Source organism: Oryctolagus cuniculus, chromosome 6 (assembly GCF_051225735.1).
Source record: "Oryctolagus cuniculus isolate XC-2025 breed Fujian yellow rabbit chromosome 6, ASM5122573v1, whole genome shotgun sequence".
Lineage (NCBI taxonomy): Eukaryota > Metazoa > Chordata > Mammalia > Lagomorpha > Leporidae > Oryctolagus > Oryctolagus cuniculus.
In genome coordinates, this window is record NC_142872.1 from 19,830,072 (window position 1) to 19,848,325 (window position 18,254).

Below are 18,254 nucleotides of genomic sequence, written 5' to 3' on the forward strand. Positions count from 1 at the left end.
TAGAATATCAGTGATACCTATTTTCTAGATATTCTTTGTCAACATCTCAGTTATTAATAAATAAGCTAAAAGTCATGTTAAAGCCATATATTTGAGATAATTTTAAAACTGCTTTAATACTATTATCAGTTTTTTATTATTTTTCCAGAGATACAAGAATGTGTTCATTATAAATGCTTAAAGTTCTTTGCAGATTGTGTCAAAAGAGAGTCTATTTAATTACCTGTCTTGTGAGGCTTCCTTGCACATAAACTAGTGAATTTTCCATGTTTTGCATTATCATCCAAAATTCTTAAACCATAGCCATTAGACTTCATGAAGCTACAGTTCTTCTAATTTCAAGACAATGTTAAAATAAATGCATTCAAATTAATATAATTTTACCCATCCAGATATACCAAATTTTAAGTAACATAGCTCTATGTAAAAAGCTGTTACTGGTAAAGTATGGTTAAGAGTGGTAATCTGATTTTGGCATATCATTTAGGGTTAATTTATATAGGATAATAAATATTTTAACTGAACCATCCATTTATGTGATTTATTCATTATAAGATGAACAATAAATACAAAGGATAGAAATATACCAAAGAGTTGCGTGTATTTAAGACAATTTTATCTAGTTCCTTTAACTCAAGTTCTCATCAGTCTCCTCATATATTCAAAATCTTAGCTAATAAGTGGGAAATCATCATAGTGGTAGAAAGCAGATGTTGGTGGAATCCAGTGAATATTTGGCACAGAAGTGACGATCAGCATGCATTCTTTACACATGTAAAGAAAAGTTGAATTGATTTAGGGAGGACCTCCCTAGAGGTAACTCAGGGGCCTCTGCAAGTTTTCGTCCCCTTTTCGTGCTCAAATTTCCAGACACTAAAACTTGATGTATTGTTGCAGTCACCTTAACCACAGGAGCTTTTGACTACCAATAAAACGTGCCTCAAAATCATTATCTTTCCTCCTCTTAAGCAGCTAGGTTGGCCACCAGTCCTTCCAAACTTTAGTAGAGACAGATTAGATTATTGTGTTGTTTGAGCACAGGCCGTGGCTTCCAAATTATCCACACATACTGCCTCTCTATATCATGTAAGCAGGCATATTTTTGTATCTTGCTAAATAGGCTCATTGAAAATATCATACATATTTGTGATATATGTGATTTATGAAACTTATTGTATGGTTTAGAACACCTCTGAATCATGAAGTACTTCAGTGTGTTGGATCCGGGAGAGTGATTTAACCAGTTCTTGTTTCTATTCATCATATCCATTAGGCTGTTGGTAAACAGCAGTTCTATATCTTAGGGTATGGAAAAACTCCGTGGCTTTTTGAAATCTCTGTGTGTGTTTTTCTGAGTGCTTGAGTTCTCGTGGTCACTTCTGGCATACCTGAGGCTAGTTACCCCTTCTGTTCCTCATGGATGTTCTTTTTCTTTGCTCAGATACAGGGAAAGCTCTTTTCCTGTGTGGTCTTATGTAGAGTAAAAATCAGAAATGTTTCATCATGAAAACTGGTAACAACCAAGTCACAGTAGACGCTTCCCCGCAAATCCCACACAACTCTTCTTGTCACACCAACCATGCCTCTGTCTAGGATTCCATACTCCAACAAGATTTGTAAGAACAGTTGTGAGGGGCCAGCACTGTGGCGTAGTAGGTAATGCAGCCGCCTGCAGTGCCAGCATCCCTTATGGACACAGGTTCTAGTCCAGGCTGCTCTACCTCTGATCCAGCTCTCTGCTATGGCCTGGGAAAGCAGTAAAAGATGACCCAAGTCCTTGGGCCCGTACATTCGTGTGGAAGACCTGGAAGAAGCTCCTGGCTCCTGGCCTCAGATCAGCGCAGCTCCGGCCGTTGAGGCCAATTGGGGAGTGAACCAGCAGATGGAAGACTTCTCTCTCTCTCTACCTTTCCTTCTCTCTGTGTGTAATCCTTTCAAATAAGTAAATAAATCTTAAAACAGAACAGCTGTGAGAAGTAGACTTGTGGTTGCCACCCCATCATCCTTGAGTCTGCCACCGGAGTATGGTTGCAGTGCTTCGTTAGGAAAGCAACACCCCTTAGGGAGGGACATCGTTGGCCGCCTCACGGGACCATCTCAGCAGCTTGGGCCTAAGCCAGTCTGTATATGGCATCCCCTGGTTGGGACGTGTGACCTGTCCCTCATGTTTGCCTCATTTGGCTGCAGAAAGGGATGTTTTGATGACGAGAACCTTTTCAGAATGTTCCCATCGAGAGAAATAAGGAGGAAGGCAACCCGCAGCACTGTAGTCATAAGGGAAGCCAGCCTGGGGATGAATCTGTGCTCTTACCCTGCAGAACACAGAGGGGGGTGAGCCAGCAGATGGAAGATCTCTCTGTCTCTGACTCTGTCTGTCTTTCTCTCTCTATCACCCTGCCTTTCAAATAAAATAAAATAAGATGAAATAAAAAGAACAGAAGGCTATGAGGCAGCATTAATAACCTCTGTTATTAAGAGAAATCTGATGAAGTACTCTCTGACACTTAAAAAATTAAGCAACCCTATAAAGCTTATCAATATTCTTTGTAGTTGTCTCTATTGTAATGAAACAAAAGACATTTAGAGTTCATACTGATATAGCAGTTATTTATACACATTTTTAAATCTCCCCACATAATGCCAATGTCGTATTTTTTGTCGGCTGTTGTTCTTGTCAGTATATACTTCTTTCCTCGTTTGTCTGTAAGTGATGTGAAGTCAGCCCATTTCAGTTTGCATATTGTCATGAAAATACTCAAAGAGGAAGAAGGAAGGAAAGTTTGGATAATGTGGGCTTGAGATAACTTTAATCTGGTAACTCTCTAGGCATCTTGAGAGGGGACAGAAAGGACAGAAATTAAAATTTGTAAGATTCCATGAGTAACTCGTCTTGTAAATGGAAGAAATGCCTCTCCCATAAAAACAATGGTATGATTCATGCTTTGGATTCTAATGCAAACAGTTCTTTCACAGACATTGGTTCTGTAACAGAACCAACAGATCATGGATTTTAAAATCGGACATCTAGGTTTATCAGACTCTGTTATTTATTATCTGTGTAATGTGGACATGCTGTTTAATGTCTTGAAAGCTTGGATTTCATCCCTTTAAAATAGAGGTTGTGTTGTTGGCTGTTTCACAGGATGTGGTAAAACGGTGACACTTACAAGGCAGCTGGTTGTCACAGGGGCTCAGACACGGCACCCGCCATTGCTCCCTCTTGCTCTCTGACTCCCACCCAGACAGGTTGCAGGTTTGCCTGTCATCAGCATTACCAAGTGGTGGTGCTGATCTCTACCTCTGATATTCTGAGTATGAAGAGACTCTGCTTTTCCCTATAACATGATGCTTTATATAATAGATAAAAGTACAACCAGAACACTGACTGTAAAAAAGAAAAAAACACCTTTGAGTGAAATTCTAGGATAAAATTGTGGGTGGTGAATATTAACTCAGAAAAAATACCTTTTATTTACCAGTATTGTAATTTTCAAACAGTGGGATATTTTGCTGATTTCACAAGTCCAAAAGTATGTGCATTTTCAGTGAATTGGGCTGTGGCAGTGTTATAGAGTATTACAAATAAGCACCTCAGTTGATAAGTTGTATTTTCTTATTAAGCTCATATTAGAAAAGCTACTGAGAGGGTAAAAGGGAAAACTACTTTTTGTCACTGACTCAGTTATATAATTTTTGAAAAATTTATTTATTTTATTTGAAAGTCATTTACAGAGAGAGAGAGGAGAGGCAGAGAGAGAAAGAGAGAGGTCTTCCATCTGCTGGTTCACTCCCCAGTTGCCCACAACAGCCAGAGCTCAGCTGATCTGAAGCCAGGAGCCAGGAACTTCCTCTGGGTCTCCCACGCGGGTGCAGGGGCCCAAGGACTTGGGCCATCTTCTACTTCTTTCCAGGCCATAGCAGAGGATAGCTGGATCGGAAATGGAGCAGCCGGGACTTGAACTGGCATCCATATGGGATACAGGCACTGCAGGCGGCGGATTTGCCCACTGCTCCACAGCACCGGCCCCAATTATATAATTTTTAAAGTTTCAGATACTGATATTCAGTTTTGAATCAATGCCTTATTAAAATTGTGTCATAGATTCAAATTTTTAAAAAATCTTACATTTGCTGGACTGTAGTGGTATACTGAAATTTCAGAAGAAATTCAGTATGCAAGTGATAACTACCCATGTTTTGGTATTGCTGGTGAAGTTAGCCTTAATTTTCATGTAGGCAGAATAAGGATCCTCCAAAATGCAGTTATACTAATCCCTGGAAAATGGCCATGTTACATAAAGTGGCAAAGAGGAATTGTAAATGGAATTAAGGCTGCCAATCAACAGACTTGAAGAAAAGAGAAAGATGATCCTGGATCACCCTGGGTTTTACAAGTGGAAGAGCTGCGGCAGAGGAGTTCAGAGTCGAGGGAGGTGGGATTACTAAAGAAAGAGATGCTGCATCAGTGAGCTTCTCATTCTTATAATGAAATTCAAGCTGCTTTGCAAAACAAACAAACAAACAAAAACTGTTTGTGTGACTGTGTATTCCAGTTAAAGACAGAAACAGTTCTGGATACTGGCAGTCAAAATTGGGCAGGTCCCAGGGGTTCTGCCTGTGATGAAGGTGTCCTCGCTGGCAGAGTCCCAAGGTGACACAGAGTATCACATGGCAAAAGGTAGGGTGTGTGTGTGTGTGTGTGTGTGTGTGTGTATGTATGTATGTATCTGGTCTCTGTCACTCTCCTTTTAAACTTAATCACAAGAGTTGCATTCTAATGGCCTACTACAATATATTCACTTCTTCCTTTTATTTATTTATTTATTTATTTATTTATTTATTTATGACAGGCAGAGTGGACAGTGAGAGAGAGACAGACAGAAAGGTCTTCCTTTGCCGTTGGTTCACCCTCCAATGGCCGCCGTGGCTGGCGCGCTGCGGCCGGCGCACCGCGCTGATCCGAAGGCAGGAGCCAGGTGCTTCTCCTGGTCTCCCATGGGGTGCAGGGCCCAAGCACCTGGGCCATCCTCCACTGCACTCCTGGGCCACAGCAGAGAGCTGGCCTGGAAGAGGGGCAACCGGGACAGAATCCGGCGCCCCGACTGGGACTAGAACCCGGTGTGCCGGCGCCGCAAGGCGGAGGATTAGCCTAGTGAGCCGCAGCGCCGGTCTATATTCACTTCTAAAAGGCCATACCTCTAACTTCCATAGTTGGACTAAATTTTTACCCTCTTAACACCACTACCCTGAATCTTTGGGGTTTAAACTCCTGCATGAGTTTGGGGGTCAAACCATATTCAAACTGTAGCCGATAGGATGTCAGAAGGATGTGACCTGCCATTGTTGGTTTTGAAGGGAGGGGAGGGGACCGCAAGGGAAGACCATGAGCTGCTCTAACACGGGAGAAAAGCAGAGAGATAGAAATCTCTCACAGCCTCTAGAAGTAAAGCCAGAAAACCCTGCCAACACCTTGATTGTAGCCAGTGAGTTTTCTAACCGAGGGAACCACAAGAGAAAAAATTTGGATGTTTTAAGAAACTAAGTGTGTGATAAATTTTTACAACAGCCACAGGAAGTCAACACGTTTTCTCCTAAGTAATCACCCATCCCCATCATTTATGGAGACGAAATAAACAAACAGTGATGCTGTCACAGGATCAGAGGTGTGGTCGGAGGTTCTGGCTCTATGGTTGGTGTTGAGAACTGGCAAAGGGTTGAGAGAAGGTAAAATTATCAATCAGAAACATGATATATATGTAGAAAAAGTTTGACAAGCACAGGCTGTGCTAGCAAACAGTTAATTATAGCCATCATTTTTAGCTGAGAAGTTAGACCAAACAAGTAAAATGTCTGTGCCATCCCTCAAAACTGAAGGAAACTGAATCAAGTAATTAAAACCTTCCCAAGAAAATACTAGGCTCTGATAATGATACAGATGATTTCTACTAAAATGCCGAAGTATAGATCATTCCAATGTTGCATAAACTCCTTTCTAGTTTAGAGAATAGAAATAGGGAAAATTAAAACCTTATAATTTCTTGTCAGATCCTGAGAGGACATGAAAAAAATCAAAACCAAGTATTAGCAGATATTATCTCACAATGTATTTGTTAAATATTCACGTAGGAGTATTTTATTTTAGATTTATTCCAGAAATACAAGGGCAGCTTCGCATTTGAAAATCTTAAAATGTGACTGTGTATTCCAGTTAAAGATAGAAACCATATGATCATTTTATTTTTCTAAAGGAAATGCATTTCATACAATTCAAAACATACTTGCAATTTAAGCAAAGCTTTTGGCAACATAGAAAACAACCAGTAATAGTTATTTATTAAAAAGCATCTTTTTTAAAGCAGTGAAGCATTAAAGCCATTTCTTCCCAAATCAGAAACAGTTAGTAGACTCTGCTATCACAACATCTGTTCAGCAATGTGCTGGAAATGTGATCAAGTGAATAATCTGATTATCTACATAAAGGAAAACCTCAGAGAACATGGAATTATTAAACTATGAGAATTAATAGGAGAATTTTGCATGATGGTTATATATTATACTATGCAGTAATCATGTCATTACTGCAATAACCAGTTGCATTGTATATACCAATAATAGGCAGTGAAAATCTAATTAAAGTTCTATTTAATATATAGGAAAATAAAGTGCTTTGAAATGCATATTATGCAAATATGTAAGACATATGTAAAATATTATAAAGTATATTGCAATTCAATAAAGAATATGTAGTTTGGGGCCAACCCTGTGGTGCAGCAGATTAAAACCTTGGTCTACAGGGCCAGCATCCTGTATGGGCACTGGTTCGGGTCCCAGCTGCTCCACTTCTGATCCAGCTCCCTGCTAATGCACCTGGGAAAGCAGCAGTGGATGGCCCAACTGCATGGCCCCCAGTAACCCCATAGGAGGGCAGAAGAAGCTCCTGGCTCCTGGCTTAGGGCTGGCCCAGCCCTGGTCATTGTGGCCATTTGGGGAATGAACCACTAGATGGAAGATGGATCTCTCTCTCTCTCTCTCTCTCTCTCTACCTCTACCTCTACCTCTACCTCTACCTCTCACCCTAACTCTGCCTTTCAAATATGTAAAAATAAATCTTAAACTAGCTTAAGGAAGGGATAAACCTTAATCACAATCTGAAATGTTAAATATGATATAAATGTTGATTTCTCTCAAATTGATCAATAGATATAATGACTTCCTTAAAAATTCTGAGAATTTTGAAGGAACTTGATATACTGATTCTAAATATTATATGTAATGGAACTTAATCCAAAGAATTGTTAAGACCAATGAAGAAAAAATAGGGAGAGGGAATCTGTTTATCAGAAGAAGAGAATATGACTTGCACATATTTGGGAGATGAAAATATACGATAGATTGCTTGGTAAAGCACTGTTCAGAAAATCATGTTAAAAAATTATTCACATGATGGAATGGGGGAGGGAGCGGGAGATGGGAGGGTTGCAGGTGGGAAGGACGTTATAGAGTAAAAGCCATTGTAATCCAAAAGCTGTACGTTGGAAATTAATTAAATGAAAGTTTAAAAAATTATTCACATTGAAAAAAATTTGAAGTTAATTCTATCATTTAAATTTATAAAATAGAAGAAAATATAGAAAAATAACTTTTACTTTTTGAGTTGAAGAGTTCTTAAATAGGGCACAGAGATGCTAATAAAGGAAGTGTTTGATCAATTATATTCATACTTAAAGTTTCTGTATATCAAAAGAAAAAGAAAGTGGGGAAAAAAGATAAGCTTCTATGAGGAATGAGATGCCTTAAGTTCATGAATTTTAAGGTACCTTCAGTTGTTGATTTCAGGACATGCCACTATTTTGTGTATCACTAAACAGAAAAAATACAATGTGATACATTTTAATTCTAAGACATTACTGAATTAAGGTATTGCAATGTGAAATAACATGAATCTTGGAATTAGTCATTTACAGTATTAGCAACACAAATAACCAGCGAAGTATTAGAACCCAGATTACAGAAACAACTTCTAAAAATCAGTATGTAAGAAACAAACAACTAGACATATTTAATGGGGGCAAAAGACACTAATATCCAGTGTTAGAAAATGGTAGATGAAGGGTAAATTTACAAAAGTGGAAAGAGACTCAACTTCATTAGTAATAAGGGAGGTGAACGTTGGTGTCACAAGCCTGACATTACCAATGATGGCAACTATGTGAACTGAAGGCAGCACTTCAGGAGGGAAAATTGTTGCAATCATTCTGGGAACCTTTTGACAGTATCCATCAAAACTGGTCTCTGTCTCTGTCTCTCTGTCTTTCTGTCTCTCTCTCTCTCTCTCTCCATGCCCAAGAGAATCTTATGTATACTAAATACATGTAATAGAATATTAATATTCATCAATTCAGAGTAAATTATTTGATCAATATTTGATGAATCTAAAAACTGAAATGTATCTCTAATATATATAAAATTTGTATATACACTTCACAGATTAATCATAGATATATATATACATATATGTATGTGTTTATGTATATACGAGTACATACAATTATATTAGTTATACAACTAATATTAACAGAAAAGTCTCCAACTGTTGGGAAGCTAAATAAAAAGTTTCCAATATTCTTATTCTGTCTTGAATCCTAGTATTTACAGTTGGCAAAATCAATATTCAGCAGGTTCATTGTACTCATTTTTGGGTGTCAATCAAATTCACAAGTCTTTTTTTTTTTTTTAATTTTTTTTGACAGTTAGTGAGCGAGAGAGACAGAAAGATATTCCTTCCATTGGTTCACCCCTCAAATGGCTGCCGCAGCCGGTGCGTTGCACTGATCAGAAGCCAGGAGCCAGGTGCTTCCTCCTGGTCTTCCATGTGGGTGCAGGGCCCAAGGACCTGGGCCATCCTCCACTGCTTTCCTGGGCCACAGCAGAGAGCTGGACGGGAAGAGGAGCAACCGGGACAGAATCTGGCACCCCAGCTGGGACTAGAACCTGGGGTGCCAGTGCCGCAGGTGGAGGATTAGCCTAGTGAGCCGCGGCACTGGCCCCCAAGTCTTTTTTTTTTTTTTTTTTAAATATTTATTTATTTGGAAGGCAGAGTTACACAGAGGGAGATGCAGAGTCAGAGAAGTATTCCATCTGCTGATTCACTCCCCAGATGGCTGCAACAGCCAGGGCTGGGCCAGACCGAAGCCAGGAGCCAGGAGCTTCTTTGGGGTCTCCCACATGGGTGTAGGGGCCCAAGAACTTGGCCATCCTCCATTGCTTCCCCAGGCACACTAGCAGGGAGCAGGATCAGAAGTGGAGCAGCTCGGATTTGAACCAGCGCCTATATGGGATGCTAGCACTGTAGGCGGTGGCTTAACCTTCTGTGCCACAGCACTAGCTCCGAAATTCCCAAGTCTGAATAACCAATGTTTGTTGGTCAGACATTCTTTCAGTTAAAAATGCTGCTTTATGAAAAACACAGTTGGGCAGTAGGTTTTTGGCTTAGTGGTTAGGACACTGGTAGGAACACTCACATCCAAATCCAGAGTGCCTGGATTATGCTGTTTGTCCACTCTTGATTCTAGCTTCCTGCTGATGCACATCCTGTGAAGATGCAGGTAATATCTAAAGTAGCTGAGTCCCTGCCGCCCACAAGGGAATCCTCCATTGAGTTCCCAAGTCTTTGCTGCATCCTGGCCTGGCCTTACCCATTGCAAGCATTTGGGTAGTGAACCAGTGAGTGAGAGTGACTTTCCTGTTTCTGTGCTTCTCATAGTAAACAAAAATCCATTTTTTTAAGAATGCATAGTTAATTCAGCTCATAACTCAACCAACCTCATAGTACTTTTCTTTGAGGCATCATATTTTCATCTTTAACAGGAATACTACATCCAGTATTTCCTTTTTGTTACATAAAATATCAAAAATGCATACGTGCAAATGTTCATATTTTGTAAAATCTATAATTTTATTGTTTTACCTGAGACATTTTTAAGTAGAAATGGAATTTTTCCCTCCTGGGAGTAATTGTCAGTGAAAAAGAAAATGACCGGTAGTGAAGATAGGTGACACGGCCTTGCTCTGGGCCTTTACACACACCAGCAGTACAGGTATTGACACAGTTCTGACCTCTCCTAATACCTGAAAAGGTCTTAGACATCATGCTAAAAAAGTCTTATGGAAGTCCAGGGTCTGTATAACCTATTTGATAAATTCTGCCATGAACTGAAAATGATAATCAATAAAATAGTGATCTGTCATGGCGTGTGTGTGTGTGTGTGTGTGTGTGAGTTTGTGTATTTCATGAGAATGTTAAGGGACGTTAAAGCAGAGAAGATCTGTAGATACTTAGAGCTGACCAGTGCCGGTTTCCAGCTATAGGTATTTTTCAGTACTTGCTGGGATGAGAGACTGTGTATTCTTTACCACCTTATTTACAGCTCTGTGATACTCTCCCTCTCCCTGCGTTCTGTAGCTAAGACTTACATGCTTCAGTATTCCAAGAAATGTTCTTTTCCTGTCTTTGAACAAGTTGCAATGAAATAGTTTATTCTTATTTATGTTTCAGAATATTCTGATCTTATGTACTTAACAGATCATCAAACAGGCACACAGGCCACCCAGGAAGCAAAGACCGGAAAGAAACATATCCAGACACTAAATACATTTAAATAACCCTTTTATGTGGATGCTTTATACGTGAGAATCTCCAGACACTTCCCGTTCCAAACAATACATTCTCCAAACCACATTTCAGCGGAAGTCATCGTTTTTATTGGGTGGGAAGAAGAAATTAAACCAACTTTTAAAGAGGCTTAATTATCTTTAATCAGGATTGTAGTATTTTCTCTTGCACTGTGACACCTAAGGCAAACAGAATGTTAAAAAACTTCAAATACTTAAATGACTGAGTTTGTCTTTCTACTTTAATATCTTTTTAGTAGAGTCATATTTGTATTAGGTTAATAAGCAATGTTTTGCAATTTGCCATCTTTTGTACGAGGCAAAGAATAAGATTAACTTTTTTCTACATACATCTTACTAGAAACTAGTGAATTAGAAGCACAACTAAGTATTCAAGGGAGCTCAAGTTTATTTATTGTGAATTTGACATATTCAAAGTACATCGTCAAGGTCTGGGATGGATTGGAGGATGACACTGGGGTTCTTGACCTATCATTCTGGTCAGGCATATTCTTTAATGGAAGAGATTATCAAACACAGAACAAGCATGCATGATCCATAACTGTGTATAATTTTCTATAAACTAGGATCAGGTTTGAAATACCCAAAGACTGTTATATTTGCGTGAGATACTTTGTTTTGAAGGGCTGCTGAATGTGGCTTTCCCCAGTGGTGCAGAATTCTAAATAAGACACTCACCTGTCTCCTGAGGATGCCTGGTTATTCATTCAAACGCTAATCTGGAAACTGCTGTGAAGGGATTTTTCAGATAAAATCACATTCCCTCAGGGAAGCATATGTAGTTCCAACAAGTGAGCCCTTTACAGCAGAAGCAAGATAGCTACACACCCTGAATGAATTTGGAAGCTGACTCCTGAGCCTGTAGCCAGGAGCCCAGCCTGGATGACAAGGGAGAGTACAAAGGAAGATGTTTGTGAAGGCGGGACAGTGAAGGGGAGAAATTCAGACATGCTCCCATTTATCATATGTGAGAGGACATTGGAACAGTGAATAGACTTTTGGATTTTGGAAGGATTTAATAACCCTGTAATCTTTGCAATTTCTTCACATTCGGTATTTCTTTCCTTTTATCTCATTGATGATGAACTAAAGCACAATAAAGTGAAATAATTTGAGTGCTGCTCCTGTGGTAGAGAAAGGAAAGGGGGTGGGGAAAACTGGCCGTTGAAGTAGGAAAATTGAGAAGAAGAAAACGCGTTCTTACAGAGTGCAATGCTTTGTGTTTTGAAACATAAATAATCATATGAGGCTCTAAAGTTCTCCTTTGCATCTGCCAGTTTTCCTGATCTTAGTCTCTAAGTAGGTGGAAAATGGTAATGATTCTAGAGAATATTGGAACTGTTGATGTTTCATTTGTGTTATAGAAAAAATAGAACTCCACAGGAAATTTTCCTGAAATTAGAAAATACTGCTTCTCTTGAGTTTTATTTTTTGTACAGCATAAACTAATTTCAAGGAAACTGAAATAAGCACACTGCACCTTTCTCTCCTCTGGAATGCACCCATGAAACTCATCAAAATGAAGCGGCTGTGTAAGGATTATTAAAAGTAAAAATTTTAGGCTAACTGGGAAAAAGTAAGAATTTCAAGTCTCTCCAAACCAACAGTGAGCTCATTTTATTTCTCTCTTTGTATCCCTGATTCTGTACTCAACACAGCCCAGTCTTGGAAGTGGTCGTTAGGGCGCATACAGAAAAAGCTCCAGGAGAAGCCCTCCAGTTCCTGATCAAGGACCAGGAACGGTGCCTAAGCTCGCAGACAGGATGGCAAATCCCTCTTCAAAAACTGTCAGCATTTTCGTCTGCAGAGGGGACAGCAATAGTAACAGGGAAAAAAACTGCAGAAATATGTGAGATAATCCTTCCTCTCGGATCTCAAAACTTGTGATCCTAAGAGGGTGACTTGAACATCATTGCTGTTAGGCCTCAGGCCTGCCGGTTGCCGCTGGAAACAGGTGCACAGCAGAGTTAAGTCACTGAAACCTGTGCTTTCTGGCAGCAAGACTGAAATGAGAACTGCAGAGAGGGGGAACATACCAAGGAAATCATGGAAAGGGAGGAGTGTGGGAAAGGTGCACTGTAAAGTTCTTCATCGGTCGTTTTGCTCAGATTTAAACTATGTAAATGCAAATTTGACCCTAACATTTCTTAAAGAGACCATCCCACCCAGGACTCAGGGTAATCTACACAGCAAAAATTTGAAGAGCACAAAAAAAAGCTTTGAGATTTCACGTGAAATTGAAAATGTAGCCAAAGCCTACAGAAACCTTAGAAGTTTGGAACTTGCAGCCTGCACACAGCAAGGTTGATTTCATGCTAAAAAGATAAGATGCTTTGGGGCTGGTGTTGTGGCGAAGCTGGTAAAGCTGCTGCCTGGGACACTGGCATCTCAAATAGGCACCATTTCAAGTCCCAGCTGCTCTACTTCAAATCAGCTCCCTGCTAATGCACCTGGGAACACAGTGGAAGATGGCCCAATGGCTTGGGCCCCTGCACCCACATGGGAGTACTGGATGAAACTCCTGGCTGGTGGGTTCTACCTGGCCATTGTGGCCACTTAGATAGACAACCAACAGGAGGAAAATCTCTCTCCATCTCTCCCCGTCTCTGTGAAACTCTGACTTTCAAATAAATTTTAAAGACAAACCAACAAAAATGCAACATGCTTCACAGGATTTAAATACATAAATATCATGCATAGTCTTTTAAATGTCCAGAATATGATCCAAAATAATCTTTACCTATAAAGAAGTAAGAAAACCTCAGTATTTCCATAAGATCAGCTGAGGGAAAGCTTCAGTAAAGAAATGACAGGAACTTGAAACAACACAGAGATTCCAAAATCCAGCAGTGAAAGGGGGACCAGAGTTTGCTGCTGCTGCTGGGGTTCTTAGGCCAGCACCCTGGCCAGGGGCAAGGAAAAGGGTAATGTATGAACTGAGCAGACGGACTGAGGGAGCAGTGGAGAAGTGATGAGAACTGCGAACAGTACGGAGACTCTGAAAGCCAGCAAGAAGAGAGGGTGTCTTGGATAAGACCCCCAACATGCTGGCACAGAAGCAAAGCTAGACAAATGGGATTCTAGCAAACTCAGAAGCTCTGCACAGCAAAGGAAACAGGCAGTCGAGCGAAGAGACATCTGACAGAATGGGAGTAAATAGTTGCAACTGTTTATTTGACCAAGGATTAATATCCAGATTATCAGCAACTCAAAAAGCTCAACAACAAAAACCAATCAGTCAAGCTAAGAAATGAGCAAAGAACCAGAAAACAAAGTTCTCAGAACAAGAAATACTAAATGGACAACAAATGGATTTTTAAATACTCAGTATCACTAGCCAACACAAAAATACAAATTAGAACCACAGTGACATAGCACCATACCCCTCCCCCCACATATTAGAATGTCTGTTATCAAGAAGACACAGAGTAACAAATGCTAGTGAGGATGCAAAAAGAGGAGAACTCTTACACACTGTTGGAGTGATGTAAATTAGTGCAGCAACTGTGAAAAAACAATATGGAGATTTCTTAAAAACTGTAGGTGGAACTGTCCTATGACCAAGCAATCCCACTACTAGTTTTGTTTCTGAAAGACATGAACTCACTGTATTGAAGATACATGCTTCAGTATTTATAGAGTGCTGTTCACAACAGTCAAAATATGGAGTCAACCAGTGTGCCCATCATCAGATGAATGGAAAGGAAGTGTGCTATATGTATATGTGAGATACTATTCAGATACAAAACAGTGGAATCCTGTATTTTGCAGAAAAATAGGTGAAGCCAGAGGACTACATGTTGAGTCAAGTTAGCCACACACACAGACACCACATGTTCTTCCATACATTTGGGAACTAAAATTAAAAAAAAAAAACCCACAGATTGTTGATTATTAGAGGTTGGAATGGTTGGGAAGGATAAAAGAAGTTTGGATTAAAAAATAGGAGAATCTGGGTGTAGTTCATTAATTGTGATAAATATACTACCAGTATGAGATATTGATTATAAGAGAAGTGGGGTGTGGGGAATATGGGAATTGTTTGTATTAATACCTCAAATTATTCTTTTAATTTTAAAACTGTTCTCAAATAAAATTTTCAAAAAAAATCTCACTTTGCATGGAAAAAAAGACATTCACCAGATGGCTACTCTCAGATGGCACAGGCTAGACTTGTTTGAGAAAGACTAAAGCATATGTTATAAAGATGCCTTAACAACTGTGGGCAAAAATTGTCAAAATGAATATAAAGATAGAAAGTCTCAGCAAATACAGAGAAAGACCAAATGGGAGTTTCAGATTTACGAGGAAAGAATAACAAAAGTAAAAGTTTCTTTGGATAATCTGAATAGCAGCATGGAGATGACGGATAGGGGAATCTCTGAACTTACAGACAGACCAGAGGAGGCTATGCAATAAGAACATAAGGAGGAAACAATATAAACAGGGCCCAGGGGACCCAATGGCAAAGACCAGAAGTAGCCATCACAGGACCCAGAAGGAAGGAAGCACTGTGATTGTGAGACTTTTCACATTTGGCAAAAAGCTGAAAACATCAAATTCAAGAAGCTGAGCAAACTTAAAACAAGAAATTTGCTGCCAGAGGGATCAACCATAAGAGCAGTGCACAGCCAGAGAGATCATCATCACACTGCTGAAAGCCAAGAACAAACTAAAAATGACACAGAAAGCCAGTGTTGTCTACAGGAAACAGTCATTCTAATGGCAACAGATTTCTCACGAAAAACCATGAAATGTGCAGGAAATAGCACACATTTTCATGGCACCAAAATCAAGCATTGCTGATGTAGAATTCTATATTTCTCAAAAAAGCTTCAGAAATACAGGTAAAGCCATTGGAAGATGAAGGAGATACAGTCATAACCACAACTGCTGCTTTAAAAGCTTTGGCAAGGGGATAAGGGTTATTTATTTTAAATTTATCTTTTTAAATTTATTTTTATTTATATGAAAGAGTTACAGAGAAAGGGACAGTCAGGGAGGGGGGATAGAGAGAGAGAGAGATCTTTCATCTGCTGGTTCACTGCCCAAATGGCCACCAGGGCCTGGCCAGCCTGAAGCCAGGAGCCTGGATCCCCATCCAGGACATTTTACAAGGGTAACAGGGGTCCAGGCACGTGGGCCATCTTCTGCTGCCTTCCCAGGCCTTTAGTTGAGAACTGGATTGGGCCTGCGCCGCTGCTCACTAGGCTAATCCTCCACCTGTGGGGCCAGTACCCTGGGTTCTAGTCTTGGTTGGGGTGCCGGGTTCTGTCCTAGTTGCTCCTCTTCCAGTCCAGCTCTCTGCTGTGGCCCGGGAAGGCAGTGGAGGATGGCCCAAGTGCTTGTGCCCTGCACCCGCATGGGAGACCAGGAGGAAGCACCTGGCTCCTGGCTTCAGATCGGTGCAGCGCCGGCTGTAGCGGCCGTTTGGGGGGTGAACCAACCGAAGGAAGACCTCTCTCTCTCTCTCTCTCTCTCACTGTCTAACTCTGCCTGACCAAATAAATAAATAAATAAATAAATAAATAAATAGAATAGTAGGGAACTGGATTGGAAGTATAGCAGCCAGGAAATGACCCTGTGCCCATATGGGATGCCAGGGTTGCGGGCTGGGATTGCAGGTAGTGGCTTAACCTGCTGTGCTGTGATGGCAGCCCCAAGGAAGTGGTTTTGACAGAAGGGAAATTATACCTAAAGGAAAAGGAAAGACTAGTTTGCAGAAAAGAGCAATGAGTGGTAAATATCTGGGTAAATATAGCAGACTTTCTCCCTCTTGAGCATTTCAAATATATTTGGTATTTAAAAAGCAAAAATACCACATTGCTGATTTTTATGAGGTATTTGAATAGTACATGGAGGATAAAAAGGTCTACAAAGTGTTAAGCTTCCCATATGCCAACTTAGTGCTAAAATCCTGGTTCCAAGTAGACTTGTTTAACATGTATAATGTAAAACTGATTGTGAGCAACCACTAAAAATGTAATGAAAACACAGTAAATAAAATGGAGTGCTAATAATGATCAAAATACTAGATGAATGGCAAAAAGGGAAAGAGAAGAAAGAAACAGAGGTCCAGATACTTCAACAAATACTCAAAAAATGTCAGCAAATGAAGAATTACAGTAAATATAAAGATTATATATACAATCAAATAGATCATCAAAACAGATTGAAATCAAAAAAACACACACTTTGCTGTCTGCAAGAAAGTCACTTCACTTGTAATAGATGAGTTAAGAGTAAAAGGATGACAATGATATACCATGAAAAGGCTACTAAAATAAAATCCCACAAGGTTATGTTTTTGCCATATAATACAGACTTAAGAATAAAGAAGATTACCAAGAATTAAAAGGGATGTTTTGGGGTAGGTATTTTGCCTAGTGGTTCAGATACTGGTTAAGATGCCGGCATCTCCTATCTAGTGACTGGGTTTGATTCCTAGCTCTGGCTACTGCCTCTAGCTTCGTGCAAACTCAGACCCTGGGAAGCAGCAGTGACAGCTGAAGTAGTTGGGTTCTTGCCACCCATGTGGGAGACCTGGATTCAGTTTCCTCCTGGGCAACTGGGGATTGACCCAGTGGATGGGATTTCTCTCTTTCTCTTTCTAACTCACATAAAAACTCACATAAATAGGGGCCAGTGTTGTGGCATAGCAGGTTAAGCTTCTGCCTGTAATGCTAGCATCACATCTGGGCGCCAGTTCAAATCCCAGCCGCTCCACTTCCAATTCAGTATCCTGCTAATGGCCTGGGAAATTACTGGAGGATGGCCCAAGTGCTTGGGCCCTTGCATCAACATGGGAGACTGGAAGAAACTCCTGGCTTTGGCCTGGCCTAGCCCTGGCTGGCCATTGCAGCCACTTAGGGAATGCATCAGTGGATGGAATTTCTCTTTTTCTCATACTCCCTCTTTTGCTGTAATTCTGCTTTTCAAATAAATAAGTTAATTATTTAAAGATAAATATATACATAAATAAAAATTTTAAAAGGACATTATATAATAATAAAGGGGTTAGTTAGCCAAGATACTATGACATTTATTATGTTGGCACTTAGCAACAGAGCTTCAAAGTTCATAAAAGAAAAGCTAACAAAATTAAAAGGAAACGTAGCAAAATCCACAAATATATCTGGAGATGTCAGTATCCCTCTCAGTAATCGATAGAACCAGTAAACACAAAATCAGCAAGGGTATAGAAAAATTGAATACTACTAGCTAACAGTACACACTGTTGTACCCAACAGTAGAAAAATATGCTTTCCAAATGATACAAACAAATTTTCAGGGAATATTTCCTAGCTCATAAAAATACCTTAATAAATTTAAAGGGAAAAAAATCATTCAAAGTATGTTCCAGTGCATAGTGGAACTAGACTAGAGATTAATTACAGAATGATAACATGAAAATATTATTGAATACTTGGGAAATAGCATCATTTTAAATAATTTGTAACATAGGAAATTTCAAGGGAAATTAGAAAATATTTTTAATTGAACAGGCAAGACACAAGAACACATTGGGAGACTGCAGATAAAACTGTACTTAGAGGGAAATG

General features: G+C 39.7%; 1 protein-coding gene and 1 long non-coding RNA gene across 10 annotated transcripts in view; one reads left to right on the forward strand and one right to left on the reverse strand.

Annotated features, from left to right (window-relative positions):
• ADAMTS19 (ADAM metallopeptidase with thrombospondin type 1 motif 19) overlaps positions 1-18,254 on the forward strand; it is a 220,139-nt gene that overhangs the window by 78,066 nt on the left and 123,819 nt on the right. The gene's annotated exons all lie outside the window — the stretch shown is intronic.
• LOC149126045 (uncharacterized) overlaps positions 1-18,254 on the reverse strand; it is a 295,022-nt gene that overhangs the window by 18,760 nt on the left and 258,008 nt on the right. The gene's annotated exons all lie outside the window — the stretch shown is intronic.